This window comes from Bos indicus, chromosome X, assembly GCF_029378745.1.
Source record: "Bos indicus isolate NIAB-ARS_2022 breed Sahiwal x Tharparkar chromosome X, NIAB-ARS_B.indTharparkar_mat_pri_1.0, whole genome shotgun sequence".
Taxonomy (NCBI): domain Eukaryota; kingdom Metazoa; phylum Chordata; class Mammalia; order Artiodactyla; family Bovidae; genus Bos; species Bos indicus.
In genome coordinates this window covers 83,333,403-83,356,452 of record NC_091789.1, presented here as the reverse complement: position 1 = coordinate 83,356,452, position 23,050 = coordinate 83,333,403, and the positions used below count along the sequence as shown (strand labels likewise).

The 23,050-nt window shown below is 39.9% G+C and overlaps 1 pseudogene; it reads right to left on the bottom strand.

Moving 5' to 3' along the window:
• Positions 1-3,060: 3,060 nt before the first annotated feature.
• On the bottom strand, positions 3,061-4,410 carry LOC139181347 (elongation factor 1-alpha 1 pseudogene; annotated as a pseudogene).
• Positions 4,411-23,050: the final 18,640 nt, after the last annotated feature.

The following is a 23,050-nucleotide window of genomic DNA, read 5'->3' as shown; positions in this document are numbered from 1 at the left end:
GAAGGGAGGCTTATCTGAACAGACACTTTTATAAAACTTCTGATGTGAGGGAGGCAGGCCCAGTTGGATGCAATTCTGAAGCAATATCAAGGGACACAAAGGACAAATACTCTTATTTCTCCCTTCCTCCCTCATTCCATTCCTTTTTCTCGTTGCCCGTTTTCAAGGTCCTGTCTTTGCAATTCTGCCTCTTTTCCCTGATGTCATGTCTACTAAACATGCAAAACTTCCTTATGTTTTTCTTGTGGTAGACTGCATAAACTCATATCAACACTCTCACTATGCACTGGTCTCTGGCTCCCTCAGGCCACAGAGGAAAGTCCCTGGTCACTGGCTTCTGCAGAACAGCTGAGGTGGGAATCACCTTAACATTCTCATTATTCCCTAGAGATGGTGCATTTAGAGGGCCCCATTTATACAGGATAGACGTCTGTACAGGACAGCAGCTCAAGACACATTCCAGACCAGTGGAGTGGAGACTTTGTTCTGGATCCCCCATACCCCAAATGAGATGATTTGATAAGAGCCCCTTTTCATCCAGGATTTTGTCTCTCATCCCCCAGACCTTCCACCTGAACATCTGAACTATGTTTTTCTCCTACAGCCTCATCTCTCTCTACAGTATGTCTCAAATTTGCCTTCAGTCACCCTCCCCATTCACACACACACACACATACGCACACACACACACACACACATACACACACACACTTTCAGTCCTGCCCTGTCTCAAGGCCTTTACACTTACAGCTCTCCTCTGAAACCACTATTTCCCATTTTGATCTTGCACTTGTCTTTCTAGTCTTTGATATTCCTTCCTCCATAAGGAACCCTTTCTTGCTCCAAGATCACCCCAGCCCTTGGTCTCCTGTCCCCTCTCTGCTGTGCACACAAACATGCCAGGGACTTTTCTCCATCACAGCATTTTGCACAACTGAACTGTCACTTCTGGTAAGTTAATTTGCACGACTGTCCCACCCAGACTCTCACCTCTGGGGCAGGAAGTATGCTTTATTGGTTCTGGAACACCCAGGCTACAGTACATTGGGTCACAAAGAGTCAGACACGACTTAGCGACTGAGCACACATGCACGTATCTCTGATCTAGGACAATGGTGAGCAGTATCCTTTTATTTCTTCCAGCAGGGAGTCCAAAGCCTCCCGCCCAGCAGGAGTTGCATGTTTTCCAAGTCTGGGCTGAGAGAAGTCTCCCTGGAGGTGCCAAAGGCTTTCCTGACATGAAACTGGTCTGGCCAAATATAGGTAGGGCAAGTGGTGTGAGGCCACAAGGGATACAGAGATGGGTGTCAATGTTACCACAGATGACAGATCCCAGGCCCAAGGGGCAAGGTGCTGAGGCTTCCTCTCTCCCTCTGCCATTTCAGGAGAGTTTTTGAAAGGGGACCCCCTGGCTGTGATGCTGCCACTCGCCAACTGATCCAGTGGACAGACAAAGGCATAACTTGGCAAGCAGCACTAGGAATTCTAGTGCCCTGATTTATTTTAACCTACTATATGTGTTCCCTCTTTAGCTCATCCAGCATTTAAGATGATAGCTTTGAATTCTTTGTCAAGTAAGACTTATGCACGTAGTTTTCATGGTGAGTTACTGGATATGTTTGTTATTCCCTTGAATGGGCCAGGTATCCCTGTATCTTCATATGCCTTGGTATCTTTTAGTGAGAATTTAGGAGACTACCTCCTGATCATGGTTCACTCTGCTGGGAAGGTGGTTATGCAAGTGTAAGACAAAATGCCACGGACTTCATCATCTTTAGTGGAATCTTTTCTGAGGAGGTTTACCTTGTTGCTGTAACTCTTTGTTTTTGGAGTGCTTATTAAGATACTTTGGTCTGTATATTGTTGTTTACTTTATATTTCTATATGCAAGCCATGGCCTAGATTTTCCTAGTCCTGTCCTCTTGTTGAAATCCTTCTTTCAAGAACATCTCATTTCAAGAGCCCTGTTTAAATCCATTTGCTTTTTCACTGCTCGTAGTTTTGAATAAGAGGCGAGCTGTACCATGAGGTTTATACTGACATCTTGGAAATGATATAGTGATCTTTTCTGATGGATCAACAAATAGTTCAGAAGTCATCCAAATGTTATTTTCTTTACAAAATGCAAAGCATAGGTCTCAGCAGATGTACACTTCTCACATTTATGGTTCTCTTCATTGTCTCATTATAAGAAGCATAACACTCTCTGACCAACCTGGCATGGATCCTGAAGGGCTTTATGAAGGTACCATTTTTTATGTCTAGAGAGCTAAACATTTTCTTTTCTCTATAGCACTTTCATATAATATCTTTTTTTACTTTTTAGCTCCTAGCATCTTTTATTCTTACTAGACTCTAGATACAATTAAATCTAGCAGGGCAGGGCTCAATTCTGTTTAAGCCTCACATTTGAGATTAATTACTTAAATATCATAAATGGATGCACATTCTCAAAACCGGGAAACTAAAATTTGATGTAACTGATTTACTTGATATTTACATAACCATAAAAGATTTTATATGCTACATGAGCTTTCGTGTTATAAATTTGACCTTCTTATAAACTTGCTTTCATATAAAACATAGTAACTCTTTGCTCATCTATCCTAACCTATGAATTGTCAAACCAACACTTTTTAAGATCTATTTAAAGAGATGAGTTCTCCTTATACAAGTTTAAGAAACCTGAAGCTCCAACCCAGAAATTTAAAATTCTTTTGTTTCACCAGAGATAGATTATGGGCAAATCTTACCTAAGTAGTACTATAGGAAGTTACAGTGTTGGCCAAAAGGAGACACAAGTTTTTCAACCATTGTTTTTAATGGGTGTCAAAGTCTGTGACAGATTTTTGGTCAAATTGTTTCTATTGAAAAGTTCTGAACTGCCACACACAAAACTCATGGTCCACAGAACATTCACCTCACCTTCTGAAGGTTTTGTGATGCATTGTTATCATTACCCAGTGTTTTACATTAACCTTCCATGGCCAATTGAGGCAAACAGTTCTGAGACCCTTCTTCCACCACTAAGGCTGGGTTGGCAGGTGTTAGTGATAATATTCATCTAGTCTTCTGAGCTTGTTTGGCAGACTCGGTGACCTTGCAAGCTCTAGCTGCCTTCTTGTTCACTGTTTTGATGACACCCACGGCAATCACCTGTCTCATGTCATGAACAGCATAATGGCCCAGAGGAGGATACTCAGAGAAGCTCCCAACAGATGGACTTGCCAGGACCCATGTCAATGATTGGTGGCATCAAGCGTTTTGAGGCCATCTTCAGAATGACGATCAGTCTTCTCATTCAGCTCAGCAAAATTGCAAGCAATGTGAGCTGTTTGACAGTCCAGCACAGGTGCATATCCAGCACTGATTTGGGATGGATGGTTCAAGATAATCACCTGAGCTGTGAAGCCAACTTCTTACATCAGTGGGTCATTTTTGCTGTCACCAGCCACATTGCTATGACAAACATCTTTGACAGACACGTTCTTGACACTGAAGCCCACATTGTCCCCAGGAAGGCCTTTACTCAGTGCTTCATGGTGCATTTCAATAGACTTCAGTTGTTACGCTGACTGGAGCAAAGGTGACCACCATGCCAGGTTTGAGAACACCAGTCTCCACTTGATCCACAGTGGCAGTATCAGTACCACCATTCTGTAGATGTCCTGGGGGAATCAAACACAAGAGTTTGTCAGGTGAGTTGGTGGCAGGATGCATCCAGAGCTTCAAGCAGTGTGGTTCCACTGGCATTGTCATCTTTACTGGTGACTTTCCATCCCTTGAATCAAGGCATGTTAGCACTTGGCTCTAGCATCTTGTCGCCATTCCAGTCAGAAACTGGCACAAATGCTACTGTGTCAGGTTTGTAGCCAGTTTTCTTAACGTAGGTGCTGACTTCCTCAACAATTTCCTCATTTCTCTTCTGGCTGTAGGGTGGTTCAGTGGAATCTATTTTGTTAGTTCCAACAATTAGTTGTTTCACATCCAGAGTGTAAGCCAGAAGGGCATGCTCGTGGATCTGCCCATTCTTGGAGATACCCGCTTCAAATTCACCACCACCAGCAGCAGTCATCAGAACAGCACAGTCAGCCTGGGACGTGCCTGTAATCATGTTTTTGATGACGTCTCTGTGTCCTGGGGCATCATTGATGGTCACATAGCCCTTACTGGTCTTGAATTCCCATAAGGAGATATCAATGGTGATACCACACTCATGTTCAGCTTTCAGTTTGTCCAAGACCCAGGCATGCTTGAAGGAGCCCTTTCCCATCTCGGCAGCCTCCTTCTCAAACTCTTCAATGGTTCTTTTGTTAATCCCACCACATTTGTAGATCAAATGGCCAGTAGTGGTAGACTTTCCACATGCCCAATGACAAGGATGTGGATGTGGGTCTTCTCCTTTCCCATTTTTGCTTAGGTTTAGCGGTGGTTTTCACAACACCTGTGTCCTGGTGGCAAAATTGTTGCAAGAAAGCTATCTTTTAATCTTAATGATTTATTTTGTTTATGGTTTCAGCTCAGAGGGTAAAGTGTCTGCCTGCAATGTGGGAGACCCAGGTTCAATCCTTGCGTCAGGAAGATCCCCTGGAGAAGGAAATGGAACCCACTCCAGTACTCTTGCTTGGAAAATTCCATGGACAGAGGAGCCTTTTAAGCTACAGTCCATGGGGTTGCAAAGAGTTGGACACTACTGAGCGACTTCACTTCTCACTCCACTAGGATGTCATTTCAAGTGATTTGTGTCTGTCTTGTTTTTGCCCTACTCAAATGGTTAGAAGAATGACTAAAACACAGAAGACCTCAAAAGGTATCTGCTGTATTGAGCTGGACTGATATATGCTGACACCTGAGGCTATCCTCAATTAAAGATTCACCACCGATTCCTTCACCTGGATGCTCCAAAAGGCCAATGTTCAAGAGTGCCAACTTTTCTATGTGTATTTATTAACTTCATCCCCACAGAAATCCTATGATGTTGGTAGTATTGTTATCCATATTTTGGAGATGTAGAAACAGAAGAGTGGAGGAGGAATAAGTAACTAGCCGATCTACACAGCTAGTAAGTGGCAAACCCTGATATTTCAGCACGGGCACCTCAGCTCTAGCATTTGTGCATCTTAACACTACACTGCAGCTTCCCTGGTGGCTCAGTCAGTAAAGAGTCTGCCTTGAACCCTGATTGGGAAGATCCCCTGGAGAAGGGAATGGCAACCCACTTCAGTATTCTTGCCTGGAGAATCCCATGGGCAGAGGAGCATGACAGGCTACAGTCCATGGGGTCACAAAGAGTCAGACACGACTGAGCGACTAAACCTACCTACCTAAACACTACACTGTACTGCCTCTCTGGAAATATGCCATTGGCTAGTCCTAAAGGAGACCTTCCTTGGTGGCTCAGTGGTAAAGAATCCACCTGCCAACGCAGGAGACAATGGGCAGAGGAGCCTGGCAGGCTGCAGTCCATGGAGTCGCAAAAGAGCCAGACACAACTTAGCAGCTAAAACACAAGAACAATCCTAAAGAAATCTTCAAGTGGTCAGTTAGCTTACCTGGATGGAAATATCAGAATCCATGAGTTAACTGCCTTTCAAATGACAAAATACTGAATCCATTTCTGTTAAAAAATTTTAAGTGACAACAATACTCTTTGTTTTAGGCATCTTGACAATCAAAAGTCAAGAAAGAAAGAAAGAAAGAAAGAAAAAAAACACTAGCTCTTTCCTTGAATAGATAGCCTCATAGTCTATTGCCAGTCCCCGGTTACTTCATCTTTCCTTTGACAGTAGTGTTTCGTGCATACATGTGTGACTTCCACCCAACACCACTTCTTGCTGATGGTGATAATGGAGGCTCCATATGTCTCTGTGGACTGAGAGATCTCATTGGTTACTATAGGACCCATATGCCCTTCAGAAAGAACATCTTAGAGAAAAGTGCATCAAACATGCATGCAGAAAATACCTTAGATAATTCTTGGCTCAGGCATTGCCTAGCTCTGGATAAATTTGGGCAAACTGCTTCATCATCACAAACCTCAGCTTCCTCAGTAGGAGAATAAGGATACTAAAACCCAGTAGATTGGGTTATTGTGAGGAGTAATTGAGGTCATGCAGGAAAGAGATCAAACAGTGCCTGAAACATTGTAGACACCCAATATGGAACTGGTGGTTTGAAATAATAATGTCAGAGTAGATAGAATCTATTTCCTCCACAAAATACCGTGTAATGTGCTTTACTCTTTCTTTTCAAATTTATGCAATATATAACCAAAGTTTGGGGACCTGCTGCTGACTTAACCTGTAAATAGTTTGGGTGCATACTTACATCTACAGATGAGTCCTGATTTTACAAGAGAGTTGGGGCAGGCTTCTGGGTCTGGCTGCCTTTTATCTGGGAGAAAACGAAATTATGTTCTACATAGTCATTCTGACTGTCATGTAACTGCCTTGAGAGGAGAGCTGGGACATAAGGCAAGAATTCAGAAAACTGATCAAGTTGTGGATTTATCTAAAACAGGTATATCTTGGGCTTCACTTTAGTGCCTGCCAGAGGGACAGGTATAATGTTACCACACGTTTATTTCATTTCTTGTGCTTATATTTTCAAGTTCTTGCTTTGCTAACTCTGATATTTAGTTCAGACAAAAGCTATGTCTTTTGTGGGAGGTGCAAGACAGGACTGGAAGCAATGATATTTCCTGAAGGGTTGCTATGTGCCAGACATTTTACACAGCAATACCTTGAAAAGAAACAGAGATTGCAATAACCAGCAGGTCAATTATAGGGGGAATTGTCACTCTGTATTTGTTGACCATTGGTATAGTTTTGAATTTTTTTAAAGAATAGGAATATTTGAGTTCCTGTGCATGTCTATGATTTTTTTGGAGAGAAAATATAGATATTCCTAATTCAGACTCATCTGCTCTGGAATGATCAATGGCTATTGAGTATAGGAACACCTGATTGTTACAGTCACAACAAAATGAGAATATACATGTTAAACCAAACAGAAGATATTATATATATATATATATATATATATATATATATATATATATATATATATATATATTTTGTGTGTGTGTGTGATACTAGCTCCAAGAATCTATCACCTGTATAGAGAAGTGATCATTAAAAATTCATATTATCATGGGATTTACTTTCATTGGGAAAGCTGCTGAGGGACAATTAGTATGAATAAAATACCAAGAAGTGTATTTAACAGTTCATTTGTGATAACCAGGAATTGAGGTCTGTATTAGGGATCTCCAGAGAAACAAAACCAATAATTTCTCTCTCTCTCTCTCTTTATATATATAGATATAGATAGACATTAGACATAGATAGATATAGGTATCAATTCAGTTCAGTCACTCAGTCGTGTCCGACTCTTTGTGACCCCATGAACCGCAGCACGCCAGGCCTCCCTGTCCATCACCAACTCCTAGAGTTTATTCAAACTCACATCCATTGAGTCAGTGATGCCATCCAACCATCTCATCCTCTGTCATTCCCTTCTCCTCCCACCTTCCATCTTTCCCATCATCAGGGTCTTTTCAAAGAGTCAGTTCTTTGCATCAGGTGGCCAAAGTACTGGAGCTTCAGCTTCAGCATCAGTCCCTCCAATGAACACCCAGGACTGATCTCCTTTAGGATGGACTGGTTGGATCTCCTCACAGTCCAAGGGACTCTCAAGAGTCTTCTCCAACACCACAGTTCAAAAGCATCGATTCTTTGGTGCTCAGCTTTCTTTATAGCCCAACTCTCACATCCATACATGATCACTGGAAAACCATAGCCTTGACTAAACAGACCTTTGTTGACAAAGTAATGTCTCTGCTTTTTAATATGCAGTCCAGGTTGGTCAGAACTTTTCCTCCAAGGAGTAAGCGTCTTTTAATTTCATGGCTGCAGTCACTGTCTGCAGTGATTTTGGAGCCTGAAAAAATAAAATCTGACTCTGTTTCCCCATCTATTTGCCATGAAGTGATGGTACCAGATGCCATGATCTTAGTTTTCTAAATGTTGAGCTTTAAGCCAATTTTTTCACTCTCCTCTTTCACTTTCATCAAGAGGCTCTTTACTTCTTCTTTGCTTTCTGCCATGAGGTGTGTGTCATCTGCATACCTAAGATTATTGATGTTTCTCCTGGCAAACTTGATTCCAGCTTGTGCTTCATCCAGCCGTGTGTTTCTCATGATATACTCTGCATATAAGTTAAATAAGCAGCGTGACAATATATAGCCTTGATGTACTCCTTTCTTATTTGGAACCAGTCTCTTTATCCATGTCCAGTCTAACTGTTACTTCCTTACCTGCATACAGGTTTTGCAATAGGCAGGTCAGGTGGTCTGATATACCTGTCTCTTTCAGAATTTCCCACAGTTTGTGGTGATCCACAGAGTCAAAGGCTTTGGCATAGTCCATAAAGCAGAAATAGGTGTTTTTCTGGAACTATTGCTTTTCCAACTATCCAATGGATTTTGGCAATTTGACCTCTGGTTCCTCTACCTTTTCTAAAACCAGCTTGAACATCTGGAAGTTCACGGTTCACATACTGTTGAAGCCTGTCTTGGAGAATTTTGAGCATTACTTTACTAGAGTGTGAGATGAGTGCAAATGTGCAGCAGTTTGAGCATGCTTTGGCATTTCCTTTCTTTGGAATTGGAACGAAAACTCATCTTTTACAGTCCTATGGCAACTACTGAGTTTTCCAAATATGCTGGCATATTGAGTGAAGCACTTTCACAGCATCATCTTTTAGGATTTGAAATAGCTCAACTGGAATTCCATTACTTCTACTAGCTTTGTTCATAGTGATGCTTCCTAAATCCCAGTTGACTTCACATTCCAGGACGTCTGGCTCTAGGTGAGTGATCACACCATCATGATTATCTGAGTAATGAAGATCTTTTTGGTATAGTTCTTCTTTTTATTCTTGCCACCTCTTCTTAATATCTTCTGCGTCTGTTAGGTCCCTACCATTTCTGTCCTTTATTGAGCCCATTTTTGCATGAAAGTTTCCCTTGGTATCTCTAATTTTCTTGAAGAGATCTCTAGTCTTTCCCTTTCTATTGTTTTCCTCTATTTCTTTGCATTGATCACTGATGAAGGCTTTCTTATCTTTCCTTGCTATTCTTTGGAAATCTGCATTCAGATAGGTATATCTTTCCTTTTCTCCTTTGCTTTTCCCTTTTCTTCTTTTCACAGCAATTTGTAAAGCCTCCTCAGACAGCCGTTTTGCTTTTTTTGCATTTCTTATTCTTGGTGATTGTCTTGATCCCTGTCTCCTCTACAATGTCATGAACCTCCATCCATAGTTAATCAGGCACTCTGTCTATCAGATCTAGTCCCTTAAATCTATTTCTCACTTCCACTGTATAATCGTAAGGGATTTGATTTATGAATGGTCCATTTACCTGAATGGTCTAGTAGTTCAATTTAAGTCTGAATTTTTCAATAAGGAGTTCATGATCTGAGCCACAGTAAGCTCTAGGTCTTGTTTTTGCTGCGTATAGAGCTTCTCCATCTTTAGCTGCAAAGAATATAATCAATCTGATTTCAGTGTTGACCATCTTGTGATGTCCATTGGCAGAGTCTTCTCTTGGTTTGTTGGAAGAGGCTGTTTGCTATGACCAGTGCATTCTCTTGGCAAAACCCTATTAGCCTTTTCCCTGCTTCATTCTGTACTTCAAGATCAAATTTGCCTGTTATTCCAGGTGTCTCTTGACGTCCTACTTTTGCATTCCAGTCCCTTATAATGAGAAGGACATCTTTTTTGTGTGTTAGTTCTAGAAGGTCTTGTAGGTCTTCATAGAACCATTCAACGTCAGCTTCTTCAGCAAGACTGATCAGGGCAAAGACTTGCATTACCATGATATTGAATGGTTTGCCTTGGAACCGAACAGAGATAATTCTGTTGTTTGAGACTGCATCCAAGTACTGCATTTTAAACTCTCTTGTTGACTATGGTGGCTACTTCATTTCTTCTAAGGGATTCTTGCCCACAGTAGCAGATATAATGGTCATCTGAGTTAAATTCACCCACTCCAGTCCATTTTAGTTCGCTGATTCCTAAAATGTCGACATTCAATTGTGCCATCTCCTGTTTGATCACTTCCAACTTGCCTTGATTCATGGACCTAACATTCCAAGTTCCTATGCAATATTGCTCTTTACAGCATTGGACCTTGCTTCCATTATATATATAATGTATACTATTTGTATATGTATATATAATGTATATATATACAAGTATACATATACATATATATGTATATATAATGCACATATATATCATATATTTTGATATTGGTTATATATACTTGTAATATATTGATTTTATATATATAATGAATATCAATATCTGTCTATCTATATGTAGATTGACTGATTGATTTTAAGGAATTGACTTATGCGATTATCAGGCCAGGCAAGTCCAAAATTTGCAGGGTAGGCTGGCAGGTTGGAGACCTAAGGAAGAATTACAATTTAAATTTAAAGCCAGTCTTCCAGCAGAATTCCATTTCCCCTGGGAAGGTCAATCTTTTTTCTATTGTAGTCTTCAACTGATTGGATGAGGCACACACTATGGGAGGTAATCTACTTTACTCAAAGTCTCCTGATTTAAAACATTAATCTCTCTAAAATATACCTTCACAGAAACATCTAGAATACTGTTCAAACAAATATTTGGATACCATGGCCTAACCAAGTTGACACATTAACCATTCTATGGTCCTATGTATTTTATCATAGCCTATGAAAATTTTATTTCTATTGACAATTGTTTTGGATACGAGTATATGCTAGGTTGGCCTTCCCTTGTAGCTTAGCTGGTAAAGAATCCGCCTGTAATGCTGAAGACCTGGGTTCGATCCCTGGGTTGGGAAGATCCCCTGGAGGAGGGCATGGCAACCCACTCCAGTATTCTTGGCTGGAGAATCCCCGGATAGAAAAGCCTGGTGGGCTACAGTCCATGGGGTTGCAAATAGACACAGTTGAGCGACTAAGCACATATCCTTAAACAGAACCTCACCAACATAGCACACCACCCCCAACTTCAGGTTGTTCTTTCTCACATTAGAATGATTTCCCCCTTCCTCAGCTGCCCTTGATAGAAATTGAAACATAGCATTTTCCAAGAAAGAGTAAAGAATTTGGAAGAGAATAAAGACCTTCAGAGAATTTAAGGAATTTTCAATTTATATATTTCAGAGTGATCATGTATATTACTTCTGAGATAAAATTAACAAGCCAAAAACACATGCCACAATCAGCCACTTATAAATCTGTAAATGAGTAGCATTTATTTACAATTTGGAGAACACAGAAGAAACTCATTGAAAGATCTGATGTAAACGATGAACTCTCATCATTAAACAATTTTTAGGCAGTCCTCAATATTTTGCACTGGTGAACCCAATCAATACATAGCAAAAATTAATACCAAACATCAGTTCAGTTCAGTTCAGTTGCTCAGTCGTGTCCGACTCTTTGCTACCCCATGAATCGCAGAACGCCAGGCCTCCCTGTCCATCACCAACTCCCGGAGTTCACCCAGACTCATGTCCATCGAGTCAGTGATGCCATCCAGCCATCTCATCCTCTGTCGTCCCCTTCTCCTCCTGCCCCCAATCCCTCCTAGCATCAGAGTCTTTTCCAATGAGTCAACTCTTCGCATGAGGTGGCCAAAGTACTGGAGTTTCAGCTTTAGCATCATTCCTTCCAAAGAAATCCCAGGGCTGATCTCCTTCAGAATGGACTGGTTACATCTCCTTGCAATCCCAGGGACTCTCAAGAGTCTTCTCCAACACCACAGTTCAAAAGCATCAATTCTTCGGTGCTCAGCTTTCTTCACAGTCCAACTCTCACATCCATACATGACCACAGGAAAAACCATAGCTACACAAACCTTATAAGAAAATAAAGGAGGGAACACATATTTTTATAACGTTTTATTTTATATTGGAGTATAGCTGATTAACAGTGCTATTCTAGTTTCGGGCAGAGAGCAAAGCTATTCAGCCATACATATACATGTATCCATTCTCTCCCAAATGCCCCTGCCATCCAGGATATCATTGAGCAAAAGGAGGAGACACATCTTAACTCACTTTATGAGGCCAGCTACTAAAATTCACAAAGACATTAAAAATAAAACTACAGATCAATATTATTCATTAGCATAAATCCAAATGCCTTATTAAAATACTATCAATTTTAATCTACTGTTACATAAAAGAGGATAATCCATCATGAGCAAGTGAAGGTTCACTCAGAATGGAAGACTGGTTTAACACTGAAAATAAAAATTGATAACTAGCTCTTTTAAGCACTCTTATGAAGATAATAGAAAGCTACATGCTAAGAGAAAAGATTTGCAAAGCATATATCACATGTCACAACTAAAGATCCTGCATGCCTCAACTAAGACACTGCATAGCCAAATAAATAAATATTTTTTACAATGGGCAAAGAACATGAGCAGACATTTCACTGAAAAGGATATAGGAATGACAAATAAACACATGACAAGCTGTTCAACTTCATTAGCTGTTATGGAAATGAAAATTAAAATCACAATATTACTACACAGCTTTCTGAATGGCTAAATAAAAAAAAAATAGTGACAAATGCTAACAAAGATGCAGAGAAGCTGAATTAGCCATACATTGATGGTGGGAATGTAAAGTGTAACATTTATTATTGGAAATAGTTTGGCAGTTTCTTTAAAAAAAAAAATGTAGCTATGATATGACCCAGCAAATGCACTCTTGGGCATTTATCCTCGATAAATGGAAGTTCATGTTCACGCAAAAATCAGAACACATTTATTTATAGTAACTTTATTTGTAATAGTACAAGTTGGGAAAAACCAAAATATACTATGGTAGGTAAATGGCACAGTAAATAGGTGTGGTATGTCCATACCATACTGAGAAATTTTACATGTACAAGGTGGATTTAGAAAAGGCAGAGGAACCGAAGATGAAATGGCCAGCATCTGTTGGATTATATAAAAAGCAAGGGAATTCCCCCCCCCCCCCAAAAAAAAGCACCAATCTCTGCTTCATTGACTATGTAAAACCTTTGACTTTCTAGATCACAACAAATTGTGGAAAATTGTTAAAGAGATGGAAATACCAGACCACCTTACCTGTTTCCTGAGAAACCTGTATGCAGGTCAAGAAGCGACAGTTAGAACTGGACATGGACCAACAGACTGGTTCCAAATTGGGAAAGGAGTATGTCAAAGCTGTATATTGTCACCCTGCTTATTTAACTTCTATGCAGATTATATCATGCAAAATGCTGGGCTTGATGAACCTCAAGCTGGAATCAAGATTGCTGGGAGAAATATCAATAATCTCAAATATGCAGATGACACCATCCTATTGGCAGAAAGTGAAGAGGAACTAAAGACCCTCTTGATAAAGTTGAAAGAGAAGAGTGAAAACGCTAGCTTAAAGCTCAACTTTCAAGAATAGACTTTTGGGCTCTGTGGGAGAAGGCGAGGGTGGGATGATATGAGAGAACAGCATTGAAACATGTATATTATCATATGTGAAATAGATTGCCAGTCCAGGTTCGATGCATGAGACAAGGTGCTCAGGGTTGGTGCACTGTAATGACCCTGAGGGATGGGATGGGGAGGGAGGTCGGAGAGGGGTTCAGATGGGGAACACATGTATACCCATGGCTGATTCTTGTCAATGTATGGCAAAAACCACTACAATAATGTAAAGTAATTAGCCTCCAATTAGAATAAATAAATAAATTTTAAAAAATGAAGATCATGATATCTGGTCCCATTACTTCATGGCAAATAGATGGGGGAAAAAATGGAAACAGCAACAGATTTTATTTTCTTGGGCTCCAAAATCACTGCAGATGGTGACTGCAGCAATGAAATTAAAAGATGCTTGCTCCTTGGAAGAAAAGCTATGACAAACCTAGATAGCATATTAAAAAGCAGAGACATCATTGTGTCGACAATGGTCCATCTAGTCAAAGCTATGCTTTTTCCAGTAGCCATGAATGGATATGAAAGTTGGACCATAAAGAAGCCTGAGCACCAAAGAATTGTTGCTTTCAAAGTATGATGTTGGAGAAGACTCTTGAGGGTTCCTTGGACTGCAAGGAGATCCAACCAGTCAATCCTATAGGAAATCAGTCCTGAATATTCATTGGAAGGACTGATGCTGAAGCTGAACCTCCAGGTACTTTGGCCACATGATATGAAGAGCTGACTCACTGGAAATGACCCTGATGCTGGGAAAGATTGGAAGCAGGAGGAGAAGGGAATGACAGAGGATGAGATGGTTGGATGGCATCATCGACTCAAGGGACATGAGTTTGAGCAAACCATCGACTCAATGGACATGAGTTTAAGAGTCAAGAATGGGGAAACCTGGCATGCTGCTGTCCATGGTGTCACAAAGAGTTGGGCATGACTTAGCAACTGAACAACAACAATTTTTTTACACTGCATTTTTTGATACCATTAATGAGCGCTGAAGAATTGATGCTTTTGAACTGTGGTGTTGGAGAAGACTCTTGAGAGTCCCTTGGACTGCAAGGAGATCCCACCAGTCCATTCTGAAGGAGATCAGCCCTGGGATTTCTTTGGAAGGAATGATGTTAAAGCTGAAACTCCAGTACTTTGGCCACCTCATGTGAAGAGTTGACTCACTGGAAAAGACTCTGATGCTGGGAGGGATTGGGGGCAAGAGGAGAAGGGGACGACAGAGGATGAGATGGCTGGATGGCATCACTGACTTGATGGATGTGAGTCTGAGTGAACTCCAGGAGTTGGTGATGGACAGGGAGGCCTGGTGTGCTGTGATTCATGGGGTCGCAAAGAGTCGGACACCAATGAGCGACTGATCTGATCTGATCTGATCTGAATATATGATTTTCCTTTTTTTGTGTGATACATTTTTTTTCCTGCTGCCTCAAATATGGGTTTTAAATCTGCTCCATTTTACTTTACCTGCCACTGTACTGATGAAGAAACTCTGGTTGGAAGATTAAAGGAAATTTCACAAGGGTGAAATTGGAAATTTGAACACAGTTGAAGTAGGAATCAAACTCAGATATGTTCAACTCTAAAGTTGATACCTTGTAGCACAGCGGTCTTCTGAATAGCTGGTTGATAAACAGGGAAGTAAGTCAGTGCCCGTGTCACTCCTTAAATTTATAGTTAAAACCTTCAAGTAGAAATTGGAGATGAGGTTATTTTAAAATCTGACAGCCTGGTGACTGTTGCAAAGCGGACACATAGCTTACATGAAGATTCGTACTGGAAGGTTAGGCACTTAATCATTCTCTGCCTCTTAGAATGAAGAAGGAAGGAATCTTTTTACTGTCCCTTGCTGTAGCAATGCACCAATTCCCATAAATAAGGGCCTTTCACCAGTCTGGGGCCAACGCGGATTTTAACATGTGAATCACAAAAGGATTGACTTATACGGATAGAATTAGATAGCTCATTGGATAGCCCTATTTTCCTCCTTCCTGCTTTCATCACTGATACTCAAAAATATACCCTTTGCATCTCACCCTATCCTTGATTTCCCTCCTGTTGGTTTAGCTCTCTATCTCATTCTAGGTTCTGAAGCACTGTTATATACTGAATGTCTGTATCCTCCCCAAATTCTTGCATTAAAGCCATAATCTCTAGTGTGATATTTTGGTTGGTGCAAACGTAATTGCGATTTTTGCATTGTTGAAATTTGCCACTTGATATTAGAATACATTCTTAATAAATATAGTCATGTATACATCATTTTAATGCATAGCTCTCAGTTTATATTTTTGGTTAAGGACTTATTACTTGTTTGTTTTATATTTATTTTAGACAATGGAAACGATGTTAGACAAAAAGCAAATCTGAGCGATTTTCTTATCCAAAATAAGCTGTAAAGCAGCAGAAACAACTCGCAACATCAACAACGCATTTGGACCAGGAATTGTTAATGAATGTACAACGCAGTGGTGGTTCAAGAAGTTTTACAAAGGAGATAAGAGCCTTGAAGATGAAGAGTGTAGTGGCTGGCCAGCTGAAGTTGACAACAACCAACTGTGAGCAATCACCAAAGCTGATGCTCTTACAACTACACTAGAAGTTGCTGTAGAACTCAACATCAAACATTCTACAGTGGTTTGGCATTTGAAGCAAATTGGAAAGATGAAAAAGCTAAATACATGGGTGCCTCCTGAGCAGACTGAGAAACCAAAAAAAAAAAAAATGTTGTGAAATGTCATTTTCTTTTATTCTATGCAACTACAGCAAACCATTTCTTGATTGGATTGTGACATGTGACGAAAAGTGGATTTTATATGACAACCATCGATGACCAACTTAGTGTTTGGACTAAGAAGAAACTCCAAAGTACTTCCCAAAGCCAAATTTGCACCAAAAAAGAAAAAAAAGGTGTGTGGGGGGGTGTCATGCTCACTGGTGGTGTTCTGCTGGTCTGATCCACTACAGCTTTCTGAATCCTGGTGAAACCATTACATCTGAGAAGTATGCTTAGCAAATCAGTGAGATGCATGAAAAACTGCATGCCTACAGCCAGGATTGGTCAACAGGAAGAGCCCATGGCCCATTTCTTTCCTATGACAGTATTCAACCACATGTTACACAACCAAGACTTCAAAACTTGAACGAATTGGGCTATAAAATTCTGTCTCATCTGCACAATTCACCTTACCTCTCATCAACCAACTACCAATTCCTCAAGCATCTTGACAACTTTTTGCAGGGAAAATGCTTCCACAACCAGGAGGATGCAGAAAATGCTTTCCAAGAGTTCATCAAATCCTGAAGTATGGTTTTTATGCTACAGGAATAAGCAAATTTATTTCTTGTTGGCAAAAATGTGTTGATTGCAATGGTTCCTATTTTGATTAATAAAGATGTCTTTGAGCCTAGTTATAATGATTTAAAGTTTATGGTCCAAAAGTGCAATTACTTTTGTGCCAACCTAATAGTATTTAGAGGTAGGGCCTTTGGGAGATAACTAATTCGACTTTTATGAAGTCATGAGGATGGAGTGCTCATGAATTTGATAGTATCCTTATAAGAAGAGGAAGATAGAAATGATCTATGCACGCACACACACACACACACACACTGAAGAAACTATCTGAACACACATCAAAGTAGGCGGCTGTCCAAAACTGACTCACAGATATAGAAACCAAACTTATAGTTACCAAAGGGTAAGTAGGGGAGGGATAAATTGGAAGTATGGGATTAACAGATGCATACAACCACATACAAAATAGATAAACAATAAAGGTTTACTGTAAAACTCATGGCAAATAGATGGGAAAACAATGGAAACAGTGAGAGTCTTTATTTCTTGGGCTCCAAAATCACTGCAGATGGTGACTGCAGCCATGAAATTAAAAGACGCTTGCTCCTTGGAAGAAAAGCTATGACCAACCTACACAGCATATTAAAAAGCAGAGATATTACTTTGCCAACAAAGGTCCATCTAGTCAAAGGTATGATTTTTCCAGTAGTCATGTATGGATGTGAGAGTTGGACCATAAAGTAAGCTGAGCACCAAAGAATTGAGGCTTTTGAACTGTGGTGTTGGAGAAGACTCTTGAGAGTCCCTTGGACTGCAAGGAGATCCAACCAGTCAGTCCTAAAGGAAATCAGTCCTGAATATTCATTGGAAGGACTAATGTTGAAGCTGAAGCTCCAATACTGTGGTCACCTGATGTGAAGAATTGACTCCCTGGAAAAGAACCTGATGCTGGGAAAGATGGAAGGTAGGAGGAGAAGGGAAAGACAGAGAATGAGATGGTTGGATGGCATCACCGACTCGATGGACATGAGTTTGAACAAGCTCTGGGAGTTGGTGAAGGACAGGGGAAACCTGGCATGCTATAGTCCATGGGGTCGCAAAGAGTCGGACATGACTGAGTGACTGAACTGACCTGTATAGCACAGAGAACTAGATTTAATATCTTGCAATAAATTATGATTGAAAAGTATGGAAAATACATATATTCAGTTATATGTATATATATGTATATAACTGAATCACTATGCTGTACACCTGAAGTTAACACAATAACTATATTGCAATCAATCAATCAGTCAATAAAGAAGACAATGGCTGTACACAGGCTAGGAAGTGGACCATCACCAAGAACTGAAGTAAAAGGAAGAATAATCCTAAAAACAATTCAGAGATCATCAGGGCTACTACTTCCACCACAGGCCCAGCGTGCACAGGCCTGGAGTAGAATGCTATCTCTACCTTAGTTTCAAGAGGCAGGGTCACTACAGAGAGCTGCAGCATGGGCTAGGCCTTCATAGAGAGCCATGTGGGCTTTTTTCTGCCTAGCTGAAGGAGTGGAGCTTCCCCAGTGAGTCATAGTTGCCTTCCCAGTGGCCCTGGAGGGTGGAGCATTGAAGCAAAGAGGATTATTCTCCTGCCTTAAGATCTTTTTTTTAACATAAATTTATTTATTTTAATTGGAGGTACAGTAGTCATGTATGGATGTGAGAGTTGGACTGTGAAGAAAGCTGAGTGCTGAAGAATTGATGCTTTTGAACTGTGGTATTGGAGAAGACTCTTGAGCATCCCTTGGACTGCAAGGAGATCCAACCAGTCCATTCTAAAAGAGATCAGTCCTGAGTGTTCTTTGGAAGGAATGATGCTAAAGCTGAAACTCTAGTACTTTGGCCACCTCATGCGAAGAGTTGACTCATTGGAAAAGACTCTGATGCTGGAAGGGATTGGGGGCAGGAGGAGAAGGGGACGACAGAGGATGAGATGGCTGGATGGCATCACCGATTCGATGGACGTGAGTTTGAGTGAACTCCGGGAGTTGGTGATGGACAGGGAGGCCTGACGTGCTGCAATTCATGGGGTTGCAAAGAGTCGGACACGACTGAGCGACTGAACTGCACTGAACTGAATTACTTTACAATATTGTATTGGTTTTGCCATACATCAACATGAATCCACCACGGGTGTACACGTATTCCCCATCCTGAACCCCCTCCCACCTCCTTCTCCATACCATCCCTCTGGGTCATCCCAGTGCCAGGTCCCGAGCATCCTGTATCATGCATTGAACCTGGACTGGCGATTCATTTCACATATGATATTTTACATGTTTCAATGCCATTCTCCCAAATCATCCCACCCTTGCCCTCTCCCACAGAGCCCAAAAGACTGTTCTATACATCTGTGTCTCTTTTGCTATCTTGCATACAGGGCTATCGTTACCATCTTTCTAAATTCCATATGTATGCGTTAGTATACTGTATTGGTGTTTTTCTTTCTGGCTTACTTCACTCTGTATAATAGGCTCTAGTTTCATCAACCTAATTAGAACTGATTCAAATGTATTCTTTTTAATGGCTAATACTCCATTGTGTATATGCACCACCACTTTCTTAACCATTCATCTGCTGATGGACATCTAGGTTGCTTCCATGTCCTGGCTATTATAAACAGTGCTGTGATGAACATTGGGGTACACGTGTCTTTTTCAATTCTGGTTTCCTCGGTGTGTATGCCCAGAAGTGGGATTCCTGGGTCATATGCCAGTTCTATTTCCAGTTTTTGAAGGAATCTCCACACTGTTCTCCATGCTGGCTGTACTAGTTTGCATTCCCACCAAAAGTGTAAGAGGGTTCCCTTTTCTCCACACCCTCTCCAGCATTTACTGCTTATAGACTTTTGGATAGCAGCTATTCTGACTGGCATGAAATGGTACCTCACTGTGGTTTTGATTTGCATTTCTCTGATAATGAGTGATGTTGAGCATCTTTTCATGTGTTTGTTAGCCATCTGTATGTCTTCTTTGGAGAAATGTCTGTTTAGTTCTTTGGCCCATTTTTTGATTGGGTCATTTATTTTTCTGGAGTTGAGTGCAGGTGTTGCTTGTATATTTTGGTGATTAATTCTTTGTCATTTGCTTCATTTGCTATTATTTTCTCCCATTCCTAAGGCTGTCTTTTCACCTTGCTTATAGTTTCTTTTGTTGTGCAGAAGTTTTAATTTTAATTAGGTTCCATTTGTTTACCTTTGCTTTTATTTCCAATATTCTGGGAGGTGCGTCATAGAGGATCCTGCTGTGATTTATGTCGGAGAGTGTTTTGCCTATGTTCTCCTCTAGGAGTCTTATGATTTCTGGTCTTATGTTTAGATATTTAAGCCATTTTGAGTTTATTTTTGTGTATGGTATTAGAAAGTGTTCTAGTTTCATTGTTTTACAAGTGGTTGGCCAGTTTTCCCAGCACTACTTGTTAAAGAGATTGTCTTTTCTCCATTGTATATTCTTGCCTCCTTTGTCAAAAATAAGGTGTCCATCGGTGAGTGCATTTATCTCTGGGCTTTCTATTTTGTTCCATTGATCTATATTTCTGTCTTTGTGCCAGTATCATACTGTCTTGATGACTGTGGCTTTGTAGTAAAGCCTGAAGTCAGGCCGGTTGATTCCTCCAGTTCCCTTCTTCTTTCTCAAGATTGCTTTGGCTATTCAAGTTTTTTTTTGTATCTCCATATAAATTGTGAAATTATTTGTTCTAGTTCTGTGAAAAATACCATTGGTAGCTTGATAGGGATTGCATTGAGTCTATAGATTGCTTTGGGTAGTATACTCATTTTCACTATATTGATTCTTCCAATCCATGAACACGGTATATTTCTCTATTAGTGTCCTCTTTGATTTCTTTCACCAGTGTTTTATAGTTTTCTATATATAGGTCTTTAGTTTCTTTAGGTAGATACATTCCTAAGTACTTTATTCTTTTTGTTGCAATGGTGAATGGAATTGTTTCCTTAATTTCTCTAGTTTCTCATTATTAGTGTATAGGAATGCAAGGGATTTCTGTGTGTTGATTTTATATCCTGCAACTTTATTATATTCGTTGATTAGCTCTAGTAATTTTCTGGTGGAGTCTTTAGGGTTTTCTCTGTAGAGGATCATGTCATCTGCAAACAGTGAGAGTTTTACTTCTTCTTTTCCAATTTGGATTCCTTTTATTTCTTTTTCTGCTCTGATTGCTGTGGCCAAAACTTCCAAAACTATGTTGAATAATAGTGGTGAAAGTGGGCACCCTTGTCTTGTTCCTGACTTAAGGTGAAATGCTTTCAATTTTTCACCATTGAGGATAATGTTTGCTGTGGGTTTGTCGTATATAGCATTTATTATGTTGAGGTATGTTCCTTCTATTCCTGCTTTCTGGAGAGTTTTTATCATAAATGGATGTTGAATTCTGTCAAAGGCTTTCTCTGCATCTATTGAGATAATCATACAGCTTTTATTTTTCAATTTGTTTATGTGGTGTATTACATTGATTGATTTGCAGATATTGAATAAGCCTTGCAACCCTAGGATAAAGCCCACTTGGTCATGATGTATGATCTTTTAAATGTGTTGTTGGATTCTGATTGCTAGAATTTTGTTAAAGATTTTTGAATCTATGTTCATCAGTGATATTGGACTGTAGCTTTCTTTTTTTGTGGCTTCTTTGTCTGGTTTTGGTATTAGGGTGATGGTGGCCTCATAGAATGAGTTTGAAAGTTTACCTTTTGAAGAGGATAGGTGTTAGCTCTTCTCTAAATTTTTGGTAGAATTCAGCTGTGAAGCTGTCTGGACCTGGGCTTTTGTTTGCTGGAAGATTTCTGATTATTGTTTCAATTTCTGTGCTTGTGATGGGTCTGTTAAGATTTTCTATTTTTTCCTGGTTCAGTTTTGGAAAGTTCTACTTTTCTAAGAATTTGTCCATTTCTTCCACGTTGTCCATTTTATTGGCATATAATTGCTGATAGTAGTCTCTTATGATCCTTTGTATTTCTGTCTTGTCTGTTGTGATCTCTCCATTTTCATTTCTGATTTTGTTGATTTGATTTTTCTCCCTTTGTTTTTTGATGAGTCTGGCTAATGGTTTGTCAATTTTATTTATCCTCTAAAAGAACCAGCTTTTGGCTTTGTTGAGTTTTGCTATGATCTCTTTTGTTTCTTTTGCATTTATTTCTGCCCTAATTTTAAAGATTTCTTTCCTTCTACTAACCCTGGGGTTTTTCATTTCTTCCTTTCCTAGTTGCTTTAGGTGTAGAGTTAGGTTATTTATTTGACTTTTTTCTTGTTTCTCAAGGTATACCTGTATTGCTATGAACCTTCCTCTTAGCACTGCTTTTACAGTGTCCCACAGGTTTTGGGTTGTTGTGTTTTCATTTTCATTCATTTCTATGCAAATTTTGATTTCTTCTGTGATTTGTTGGTTATTCAGCAGCGTGTTGTTCAGCCTCCATATGTTGGAATTTTTAATAGTTTTTCTCCTGTAATTGAGATCTAATCTTACTGCATTGTGGTCAGAAAAGATGCTTGGAATGATTTCAATTTTTTTGAATTTACCAAGGCTAGATTTATGGCCCAGGATGTGATCTATCCTGGAGAAGGTTCCATGTGTGCTTGAGAAAAAGGTGAAATTCATTGTTTTGGGGTGAAATGTCCTATAGATAGCAATTAGGTCTAACTGGTCTATTGTATCATTTAAAGTTTGTGTTTCCTTGTTAATTTTCTGTTTAGTTGATCTATCCATAGGTGTGAGTGGGGTATTAAAGTCCCCCACTATTACTGTGTTATTGTTAATTTCCCCTTTCATACTTGTTAGCATTTGTCTTCCATATTGTGGTGCTCTTATGTTGGGTGCATATATATTTATAATTGTTATATCTTCTTCTTGGATCGATCCATTAACCATTATGTAGTGTCCTTCTTTGTGTCTTTTCACAGCCTTCATTTTAAAGTCTATTTTATCTGATATGAGTATTGCTACTCCTGATTTCTTTTGGTCTCTATTTGCGTGCAATATTTTTTCCCAGCCCTTCACTTTCAGTCTGTATATGTCTCTTGTTTTGAGGTGGGTCTCTTGCAGACAACTTATATAGGGGTCTTGTTTTTGTATCCATTCAGCCAGTCTTTGTCTTTTGGTTGAGGCATTCAACCCATTTACGTTTAAGGTAATTATTGATAAGTAGGATCCCGTTGCCATTTGCTTT